The 11,898-nt window shown below is 35.5% G+C and overlaps 2 long non-coding RNA genes across 5 annotated transcripts; one reads left to right on the plus strand and one right to left on the minus strand.

Moving 5' to 3' along the window:
* The first annotated feature begins 3,258 nt into the window (after nucleotides 1-3,258).
* On the plus strand, nucleotides 3,259-6,836 carry LOC127161811 (uncharacterized). Of its 2 annotated transcripts, none has more exons than XR_007827185.1 (4): nucleotides 3,259-3,493; nucleotides 5,628-5,676; nucleotides 6,423-6,503; nucleotides 6,580-6,836. It is a non-coding gene; the product is annotated as an uncharacterized LOC127161811 (long non-coding RNA). The 2 variants fall into 2 exon arrangements; XR_007827184.1 differs by having other exon boundaries at nucleotides 6,599-6,836.
* Nucleotides 3,818-5,489, minus strand: LOC127161812 (uncharacterized). Of its 3 annotated transcripts, XR_007827188.1 has the most exons (4): nucleotides 5,286-5,489; nucleotides 5,143-5,213; nucleotides 4,370-4,441; nucleotides 3,818-3,915 (listed from the first exon to the last, which is right to left on the minus strand). It is a non-coding gene; the product is annotated as an uncharacterized LOC127161812 (long non-coding RNA). The 3 variants fall into 3 exon arrangements; XR_007827187.1 differs by lacking the exon at nucleotides 5,143-5,213; XR_007827186.1 differs by having other exon boundaries at nucleotides 5,143-5,489.
* Nucleotides 6,837-11,898: the final 5,062 nt, after the last annotated feature.

The raw sequence follows: 11,898 nt of genomic DNA on the forward strand, positions 1-11,898 counted from the left end.
CCATTTAGGGGTGGGTATGGTACAAACATGTACATTTTCACTTTTGTACCTTAGGGTACTACCCCAGCGACAGAGCTGTACCTTTTTTTCTGACAGGGAACAACAGAAGTATTTATTGCCTTTCAAATATTGCTTGACTTCCTTCTTTGTTATAAAAACTGATAATGAACTATAGCAGAAATATTAGTAATATTGGAGGGATTTTTCACATGCACACTGTTTTTGAGAGGTTTTCTTATCATGTTTCTTTAGATTTTTATATTATGGAAGGCTGTTTCTACCACATAAAAAAAGTAATTGTCTTTTTATCTCACAATTCAGACTTTATTGTGAGATATAGAGTCACAGTAAAATGGGCTTCCATACAATCATAAGGATTTGCTGTGGGTACATAAAAAAAAAAAAAAAAAAAAATGTTTTATTGCTTTCTGCTTAATAGAGAGATATTGTTTATTTTGCTACATTTTCTTATTATTTGCAGATAATTTACATTATATGTCTAGGTAAGGAGGAAAATAAAAATACAAAAATACTTTTGGAAATATGCATTACAGTTGTGTCATTTTCCTTATATGCATATCTTCAAGGCAATGAAGTGTGATTGTCGTCTTGACTGCATTTAAGTCATATGATGCAACTTCTGCTTTGATAAAAAAGGGAAGAAGAAGCGCTCTTGCTAATAAACTTAAATATACTTGAATAAATTTAAAACTCTTCATTCAAGTAATAACGGAAGATGTTTTTCTCAGTACGACCGATTAGTACAGCAAAAAAAAGTGACAGTAATTGACCACTTTCAGCAGCAATAATCAGCCAAATTTTGAGTTTCAGTGACATTCTTTACATTGAGTGCCACCAATATGGCAGAATGATGACGTGTTGTGAAAACACTCTTTTACATTCAGTAGATCCTTGGAACTTACAAATGTGTGTGTGTGTGTGTGTGTAAGAAAGAGAGAGAGTGAGTGAGTGAATGAGAGAGACAGAGAGAGAGAGTCTTTTGTTCTGTTATAATCATTTTTTTTTTTTTTTAAAGCAATACAAAATTTTATACAGCACTTATGACACTTATATGAAGTATTTCTTGTATTTGGCGCATGTATCCAAATGAGGATGAAGACCACAAGTGTTTGTCGAACTTTTCATTACCTGATGGGACACACTTATACTGTTGTAAAAATGCAAGTGTTGTATTTTTTTTTTCCAGAGCTTTATTTTTATTTTCAGTACTTCGCATTTTAAAATCAGCTTATAAGTGTCTGTTCAGTAGTCCATATAACAGATGACTCAATTTAATTTTTGGTGCTTCTAATTAAGTGATAAAAAGCAGTTAATATCACCACTACTCATCTTTGCACCACAGTTTGTGTTTCTACCAAATCAGATGTAATACCTAAGTATTATATTAATATTTAACTTACAGTGGAAAGGTTTCAATGACTTCTCGCGAGATCTCGGCAAAATGCCACTGAGGAGAGGGGCGTGATGTTTATGCACATGCACTAGGCGGTTTAGGAAATCACAACACACTGGGCCAGCTAACCAGTCTGTGCCCATTGCGTATTTCTGAGGGAGGGTTTCATAAAACCAGGAAATTATCAGAACGTTCTTAGGAGAAGGGACAGAGTGGTGTAGATTATGTGATAAATTATGTGGATTTTTAAAAATGAAGCCTTAACTCATGTTAGACTGCACCCCAAATAACAAAATCAAGTCTAGAAAAAAAACAAACAAACAAAAAAAAAAACAGTCAACCACCCCTTTAAGCGCACCCCCTTTTTTTCTTTCTAAATTGTCGCAACATATGTAACATGTACATGCACTCATGTCGAATGAAGCGTAATACACACATACCTTCAACATAATTAACAGTTTACCCTGCATTACTCGACTGCACTTAAGCCTGAACTGGGCTTTTACGGGCCCACTTAGGGCTAGCCTAAGGGTCCCCAGTGGCCCCTGAGAATTTGCACATTGGCAAAGGAAGCCCTACCACAGGAAGCCCTCACTAGGCCCACACAGGCCCGCACTATTAATCTACAACAAAAATGTACAGTAGACAAAGGGATTTCAAATCAATATATTTATTAAATACAAAACAGAAAACATTCAATTCAGGTTGATACAGCTACATAAATCAAAAAATGTACATATATAAAAGTATAAAAAAAAAAAAAAAAGAAAGCATACAAAGCAATGTAAGATTGTTTTAGGATTTATCATGTTAAAGTTGATGTGTGTGAAAGTCTTATCTGTACTGCATCAATGTCCAAACACTGTCCATAGCTAAAGTTGGCTGACAGCAAATGAATAATCCAACTTCTTGTAATGAAAACACACCACAGCTCTCAAACATCAGACTCTTCCTAACCAGGAACAAACCACCTATGCAGCCTGCAAATGCGACCTCCAGAGGTTGCAGCCTTCAGTTTGAGAAACGGCCAGTGTGTTCAGCAGGTGAGCCATGCTGCTGCTTGTAATTGCTAACTCCCTCTACCCACATGGCTTTACCTAAGGAAACCTAAACACCCTAGCACCCCTAGTGGTAAGGTTATATGTCTAGGTAAGGAGGAAAATAAAAGTTATAAAATTAAATACTTTTGGAAATATGCATTACAGTTGTGTCATTTTCCTTATATGCATACCTTCATTTGTGAAGGAAATGAACATTTGATTTTGAAAGTGAGTCAAAATAGTCTGTGGGAGGGATGTGGGAGAGATGTCAGATTCAAGAGATGCATTAAATATACAGTTACCTTATAAGGCAATGAAGTGCGATTGTCCTCTCGACTGCTGCAACTTCTGCTTTGATTAAAAAGGGAAGAAAAGCGCTCTTGCTAATAAACTTAAATATACTTGAATAAATTTACAACTCTTCATTCAAGTACTAACGAAGATGTTTTTTCTCAGTATGACCGATTAGTACAGCCCAAAACATGACAATAATGGACCATTTTCAGCAGCAATAATCAGCTAAATTTTGAGTTTCAGAGTCTTTTGTTCTGTTATAATCATTTTTTAAATTTTATAGCCTACTGTTCAATAGTTGTGGTCAGCAAGATTTTTTTTTTAAAGCAATACAAACTTTTATACAGCACTTATGACACTTATATGAAGTATTTCTTGTATTTGGCGCATGTGTCCAAATGAGGATGAAGACCACAAGTGTTTGTCGAACTTTTCATTACCTGATGGGACACACTTATACTGTTGTAAAAATGCAAGTGTTGTTGGATTGAATGGGCGTTATCAGTGATTATCAGCTCATTGATATGGGCCAGAAGGGGCCTGCTGCGCCTACTGGTAGGCTCAGAAGGCTGTTATCGTCCAAATCCAAATGGTTAATCACCGCACGCAAGTATGACAGTGAAATTACCACTGGCGTACCAGGAGGGGCGATCGTTTCCCCAACGCCATCAACTCCACGCGGACCAATGACCAGCGATTTAGTGCATTAAAAGACGGATTTTAGATGACATCAAGACACATACAGGTACCGTCTCCTAAAATAGTCGATCGTTCCGTATTTATGAATGAAATGATTAATTTAAAATTTGCCTATGGTGAGAAAGGGGTCATGTAACAAGTCCACACGTTTACCGTATTTTTACTATAGTAACTGTCGTTCGAACACATCATGTGTATTCAGTGTAACCACAAAACATACCATGCTTTTACCACCGTAACCGTAGTTTTACTGTGGTATTTGTAGTTAAAGCACAGTAACCTCAATGCTTACTATGGATTTACTTACTATGGGTATTTACACAGTAACCTCAGCTTACTATGGGTTTACCTCAGTAGCTGTAGTTTACTGTGGTATTTGTAGTAAAAGCACAACAACCTTGATTCTTACTATGTTTTTACTACAGTGACTGTACTTTACTGTGGTATTTGTAGTTAAAGCACAGTAACCTCAATGCTTACTTTTTGTACCTCAGTAACCATACTTTTTACTGTAACTGTAGTTTTACTGTGGTAAAAAAGCACAACAACCTTGATTCTTACTATGTTTTTACTACAGTGACTGTACTTTACTGTGGTATTTGTAGTTAAAGCACAGTAACCTCAATGCTTACTATGGGTTTACCTCAGTAACTGTAGTTTTACTGTAGTTTTACTGTGGTATTTGTATTTGTAAAAAGCACAAACAACCTTGATTCTTACTATGTTTTTACTACAGTGACTGTACTTTACTGTGGTATTTGTAGTTAAAGCACAGTAACCTCAATGCTTACTATGGGTTTACCTCAGTAACTGTAGTTTTACTGTGGTATTTGTAGTAAAAGCACAACAACCTTGATTCTTACTATGTTTTTACTACAGTGACTGTACTTTACTGTGGTATTTGTAGTAAAAGCACAGTAACCTCAATGCTTACTATGGGTTTACCTCAGTAACTGTAGTTTTACTGTGGTATTTGTAGTAAAAGCACAACAACCTTGATTCTTACTATGTTTTTACTATGGGTTTTACCTCAGTAACTGTAGTTTTACTGTGGTATAGTAAAAGCACAACTGTAGTTTTTACTGTAGGTAGTTTTACTGTGGTATTTGTAGTAAAAGCACAACAACCTTGATTCTTACTATGTTTTTACTACAGTGACTGTACTTTACTGTGGTATTTGTAGTTAAAGCACAGTAACCTCAATGCTTACTATGGGTTTACCTCAGTAACTGTAGTTTTACTGTGGTATTTGTAGTAAAAGCACAACAACCTTGATTCTTACTATGTTTTTACTACAGTGACTGTACTTTACTGTGGTATTTGTAGTTAAAGCACAGTAACACAATGCTTACTATGGGTTTACCTCAGTAACTGTAGTTTTACTGTGGTATTTGTAGTAAAAGCACAACAACCTTGATTCTTACTATGTTTTTACTACAGTGACTGTACTTTACTGTGGTATTTGTAGTAAAAGCACAGTAACCTCAATGCTTACTATGGGTTTACCTCAGTAGCCATAGTTTTACTGTGGTATTTGTAGTAAAAGCACAACAACCTTGATTCTTACTATGTTTTTACTGCAGTGACTGTACGTTTACTGTGGTATTTGTAGTTAAAGCACAGTAACCTCAATGCTATGGTTTTACCTCAGTAGCCGTAGTTTTACTGTGGTATTTGTAGTAAAAGCACAACAACCTTGATTCTTACTATGTTTTTACTACAGTGACTGTACTTTACTGTGGTATTTGTAGTTAAAGCACAGTAACCTCAATGCTTACTATGGGTTTACTTCAGTAACTGTACTTTTACTGTGGTATTTGTAGTAAAAGCACAATAACCTTGATTCTTACTATGTTTTTACTACAGTGACTGTACTTTACTGTGGTATTTGTAGTTAAAGCACAGTAACCTCAATGCTTACTATGGGTTTACCTCAGTAGCCATAGTTTTACTGTGGTATTTGTAGTAAAAGCACAATAACCTTGATTCTTACTATGTTTTTACTACAGTGACTGTACTTTACTGTGGTATTTGTAGTTAAAGCACAGTACAATGTTTTTACCACATTAACCTTTTTAACTGTATGCTATTCGTAAAGCACAGTAATGACAACGCTTGCCACGCCTTTAATATGGTTTTGTGAAGTAATTGTAATTCAATATTTTGTTTCTGTCTTGCAGTTACATCGGATCACACAGCGGCTCTTTTAAGAAGCCATCTCTTGTAAAGGTATCATGTTGAAACAGTAATAATTTATGCAATTTACCAAGTCAACAAATTATTGATAAAATTGATATTTGACAAGTGTACTTATACAAAATTCTACGACTTTCACTCCTACTGCTGTCATTGGCCATAACTTCAACTCACATGTAGTTCGTGCCCATTTGTGCCCCAGTGTTTATATCGTCAAGTTTATATTAAGTCCATTTAATTTTTGAATAACCTTTACAAATTGGTGCCGTCTCTTCCCGTTCTAACAGTACATGATATCTGTTCACACCTCAGAGTCAGCCTTTCTTTCAATGTTGGTTTTTATTAAACACATCTAAGAAACAGGAGTCTGGAAATGTTAGTTTAGACAAATCAGATCTTCAGTTCATTTGGCCAAATCAAATCACTTAAAGTTGTTCACACCAAGAACAAGAAATGTATATAATGGTAAATATTTTAGCATCCACACCAACAGACGATGACGGTGTATACATGCTGCAGTTAGAGTATGTTGTTGTCTGCTGCGGTGTGGACTCATCCTTGGTGTAAAGAGGCCTTTAAATTGCTTACAACAATACTGTCAGCATGTAATCATATTTAAAATTGTTCATATTAATGTAGCTTGCTACTGGACAATACAGCTTTTTCTAATACTACTTTCCTCTCACTCTGTTAAACTTGCACACAAAATGTTGCCTTTCTCTGCCTATTTCGCTTCCTCTTATTCCTTTACTCACACATTTTTTTTGCTGTGTTGTAAGTTTTTGCATGATGGCCTTTCTCAGACTCTGAATCTGATGTGTACAGATGAACTCAGGAGCCTGTTAAAGTTGCCAGGGAATGTGAGCTTGAAGTTTATTATTATAACGGCTTAATTTATGTTGAAACAAAAATAATAATTAAACATGGGGTCAATAGATATTTTCTTGTTTTACAGCTGAAGACCAAAAACACAAAGAAAATCAGTCACAGCTAGCAAGTCCTGATGAATGTGTGGTTATTTGGACAAGGCAGTTGATTAGCATGCTCAGATGTGTTTGATTAAAATTAGAGCTAAACTCTGCAGAAAAGTGGATCTTATGAGCTAGATTTGAGGATTAATATGAAACTATAGGTTCTGAAAATGTCTCTTTTAGTTTGAGCCAAAACGGGCTGGCCCACACTGTGTCATGGGATTAATGTGGGCAGTCTGCTAGTGAGCCCACACTGGGGCTGTTTAGGTTTGGTGTGGGCTGGTCCTAGCCCACTGTGCCTGCAAAAAGCCAGCATGGGCCCTACAAGAAGATGTTCGCAGGGTGACTGTTAACCAGCAGTAAGTATTTTTAGAGAGAGACAGAGAAGAAGAAAGATGATTTCCACTTACGTCACAATTTGGTCAGTTAGGACAAACACAAATGTTTCAACATTCTTGCCTGGAAATTCTGGTTCAGTTTGGCTAACCACAAATGCTGTCTGTTCCTCAGACAGGTTTTTTTTTTTTTTGGAATTCCTCTTTCTTCTTCTCTGTCTCTCTCTAAAAATACTTACTGCTGGTTAACAGTTACCCTGCGAACATGTTCTTGTAGGGCCCATGCTGGCTTTTGCAGGCACAGTGGGCTAGGGCCAGCCCACACCAAACTTAAACAGACCCAGTTTTTTTTTTTTTTTTTTTTTTTTTTTTTTTTTTTCACTCTTCTTGATTTGTTATAATTTTTGTCAGTCTGTAGTACTCCAAATGTTTTTCTCAGTAGGACTGATTAGTACAGCCCAAAACATGACAATAATTGACCATTTTCAGCAGCAATAATCAGCTAAATTTTTTCTTTACATTGAGTGCCACCAATATGGCAGAATGATGACGCGTTGTGAAAACACTATTACATTCAGTAATAAGTAACAATACAGCTTAAATTAATTTAAAGTGAAACTAAAACCAAACGGTGTTGTTCTTACGCAGCCTGCTGGATCTCATGTACTGCAGTCTACTGCCGCAAACTTAGATGTGATGGAATTTAAACATGATTTTAAAGGAATACCAAATCAAATGGTAATTATAGACTATGATACAACCATTTTTTATTGCTCTGGTCAAAATGTGTTTAGTTGTTGTGACAAGATAATAATAATAATAATAATAATAAAAATGCATGCCTCAATTTAAAAAAAAATAAATAAATGATATAAAACAAAATGCACTGATTTTATATTAAACATACATGTCTTCAAGATCACTGTCAGAATTATTATTCCTTTATTTAACCAGGAGGTCACATTGAGATGTTACCATCTCTTCTTCCAGTGAGACCTGGTCAAGATGTCTTAACTATTAGTCTGGCTAACTAGCAGTTAACAAAGGATAATCATTATTATTTTTTGGATTCAAATTGAACATTTTTCATAAATAGAATCAGTCTTAAAAAAAAATAGCAATACACAAACCTTTTATGCAACCGGCCCCTGGTCAAGATCGCAATTCACAAAGTAAAATCAAATCATGAAAAACAGTTACAAGTATCCTTTAGGACATTATACAAAAGACGTTTAAAAGTAGTCAAAGAAGGGGATGTATCAAGTACATTTTGCAGTAAGATCCAAGCCCAAGGGGCATAAAAGGAAAAAGCACACTTGCCCAATTCTGACAGCACCCTTGGGACTATTAACCGAATGCAAGAACCAGATCTAGTACGTTGATTTTGTGTATGGAACATTAATAAATTAGACAGATAAGACGGTAATTTGCCTAAGAGACCCTTCGCAATAAATAAGTACATATGTAACTTTCTCCTTTGATGTAAAGACAGGGGCGTCGCTAGAGCTGAATGTTTTTACTCCAGCCCCGAATGTTGATTTCCACGGAATTTGTCAAAGTTTGAATGGATTAATCAAAAGTTGGTCATTACACTTCAATCAAGTCGCGATATGGACTAGTATCTGTAAATATTATGCCGCAAAAGACTATTTAAATATGAATCCTGCATGTTCTGCGTGTCTTTTTATGAATGAACGGGGTGGACGCGCTCGCAGTGATTTCAGCGTCTGCCGTTTCACTAAATGAGGACATAAATACATTAACAGCATCTCCAGAACTGCTCTGAGCGTCACTTCATGAGCATTTCACTGTTGCATCTGAGTAAAACAAGTGTCAAATATACACAGAGAAATTTAAAGGTGTTCACGGTAACCCGTCAAAGTTCGGTTTAACTTTATTAACCCTTTGAGCGGTACGGTCCCACATATGGGATTATTTCTGTGGCCCTGGGAGTACGGTCCCACATATGGGATTTAGAACGTTCGGTGACGTCACGCAACTGCCAAATTCAAACTGCGTTTTCGCGCGTTGGCTGGCGCTGAGCCAGAGAGAGATGCGCGCTGCGCTTGTCATATAATCACAATTATGCAGTGTTTTCAACCACATAACGTTTATTTTGGGTTTCAGACATTTAAATGCACATAAGTACTAGTAAAACAATACATTTAGAGTTTGTAAAATACACACGGATGTCTATGGAAGCAGCAATAACAATCCATTAAAGTATAATTTGCAGACCTGTTTGATTCATATCAGAAACACATAATGTAATTAACGATATAATTCACTCCATTCCTTTCCTAGTTCACCAGCCACTTACTTGCATGTGCTTCGGGAGAAACCGGTAAATTTACGTGCTGTAAATCCGGCTGACAGGACTCTCTGAACGGCAGCGCGAACAAACATGGCGGCGCCCATCTCACGTTATAGATCACGATCCAGATCATTTATAGAGGTTTTAAAACGGCAAAATACACTCACTTACACGTATTCTTGAATCGGAATATCAGATAGTTAAAGACATGGTAAGCAAGTTTGTGAATATTTTGAATGAAAAAAGAAAAACGAAATAAAAGCCATATGTCTGTCATACAGTGCTATAGTGGCTGCGGTGTGTGACGTGACAATCATGACGCGTCTCCATGGAAACAATAAAGCGAACGTTCTAAAATAAAGGTCGCCTAAAAAAAAAACTCTCTCTGGGGGGTCAGAGAGAATATTTTAAACTCACCAGTGAAAGGGTTAACCATTCAGTATTATGTACGTGCCTACTACTACCACTACTACTATTAATTAATACAAATTTATACAAATTCCTCACACAATATTTCTTCCATGTTTTAAATTTGAATAGTAAATACCCTTTATTTGCCAAAAATAAAATATCATTTTCATTAGAAGATCAATTTAATATTTTATACCTTCATTTGATAACCAGAACAATACACAACACAGAATTCCATAAGGCTATTGTAAAAATAAATAAAAGTTGTTTTATGCATTCAAATGAACAGACATGCTAAAACATATTTGGTAACAATAAAACGTAAGGTGAGAAAAAACAAAACATTTCATGGGGTCCTAAACATGTAATTTCTCTTAACTTTTGATAAATTGGCGGTAAATCGTATAAGATTCATGGTTTTAATTAATTACACATGATTAATTACATTTTGATTAACAAAATTAAATTTAACCATTAAAAAGAAGTCCAGAAAAATGAAAACAGACAAACAGAAAAAAAAAAAAAAAAAAAAAAAAAAAAAAAAAAAAAAAAAACGAAATTTGGGGAAAAAACAGGGCCTTATTTTTTGCATGCAACTATATATTTGCAGTTATAAATACATCTTCAAATGTATTATTTTATTTGTCTAACATATTTTTGTAAAGTTATAATTTTGTTATAATACTTTGATATGTTTGGTATTTGCAGTGATTACTATTTACTATTGTTAATAGTGTGACAAGGTCTTTAACCCCCAGTTTAATGCCCCTGGACCCCATCCAGGTTCAAACACCTGTGTCTAACAAAATCTTATGTGAGCATGATTTGAGCTCCTACCCAACACCACTAGCCCCTGATATTTTGGCATAAGCCCCGGATGTTTTATAATCCTAGAAACGCCCCTGTGTAAAGACAACCAGTTTAGAGATGCGTACAGGAAACAATGATGAGTCCGTGATTGAGCACCCGTGACAAAACGTACTGCTGCATGATAAACAGAATCTAATTTTCTAAGTAGAGAAGTAGCTGCATGCATATATAAATGATCTCCATAATCAATTATAGATAGAAAGGTATTCTCTACTAATTTCTCTACTAATTTCTTATGTGAGCATGATTTGAGCTCCTACCCAACACCACTAGCCCCTGATATTTTGGCATAAGCCCCGGATGTTTTATAATCCTAGAAACGCCCCTGTGTAAAGACAACCAGTTTAGAGATGCGTACAGGAAACAATGATGAGTCCGTGATTGAGCACCCGTGACAAAACGTACTGCTGCATGATAAACAGAATCTAATTTTCTAAGTAGAGAAGTAGCTGCATGCATATATAAATGATCTCCATAATCAATTATAGATAGAAAGGTATTCTCTACTAATTTCTTACGAGCCTTAAGAGGAAGCCTTAAGAGATATAAAAAAAACCTAGTTTTGGCCTAAGCTTTTCAACAACTTATCAATATGTATGTCAAAAGCTAGTCTTTCATCAATCCAAATACCTAGGTATTTATAACTAACTCTTTCTATTAATGAACCATTCAGGGTTGTAATTGTCAGATCAGTTACCTTATTACGGCCACGACTAAAAATCACGTACTTAGTCTTTTTTTGAATTTAAAACCAATTTTAACTCCTGCAACGAATGCTGCAGTACATGAAAAGCATTCTGTAAATGCTGCAGAGCTTGGTTTAAGGATGGTGCAGTTGTATATATAATTGTGTCGTCTGCATACAAATGTATTTTAGCTGAATCTATTCCTTGACCTAACTCATTGATATAAACAGAAAATAATAAAGGGGCTAAAACAGATCCTTGTGGAACCCCAGTATTTACATTAAGAAGAGGTGAATTATAATTTTCAACAGACACACGTTGAGTGCGCTCTGAGAAATAATTTTTGAACCAGTTTATAGCAGCATCATTAAAACCTACAGTCCTGAGTCTCTGTAACATTAATCTTTGATCTACTGTGTTGAATGCTTTAGACAAATCGATAAATAAAGCAGCACAGGACTTTTTACTATCCGGTGAGGATGTAATATAATTTAAAACTAGTGTAGCTGCAGTGATAGTGCTATGTCCCGTTCTGAATCCTGACTGATAATCCTGGAGAATACTATTAGCTGACAAAAATTGTTTTAACTGGTCATTTATCAATGATTCAAAAACTTTTGCTATAACCAGCAGTCTAGAAATAGGGTGATAATTGTTTGGATCCGAAG

Source organism: Labeo rohita, unplaced genomic scaffold, assembly GCF_022985175.1.
Source record: "Labeo rohita strain BAU-BD-2019 unplaced genomic scaffold, IGBB_LRoh.1.0 scaffold_746, whole genome shotgun sequence".
Taxonomy (NCBI): domain Eukaryota; kingdom Metazoa; phylum Chordata; class Actinopteri; order Cypriniformes; family Cyprinidae; genus Labeo; species Labeo rohita.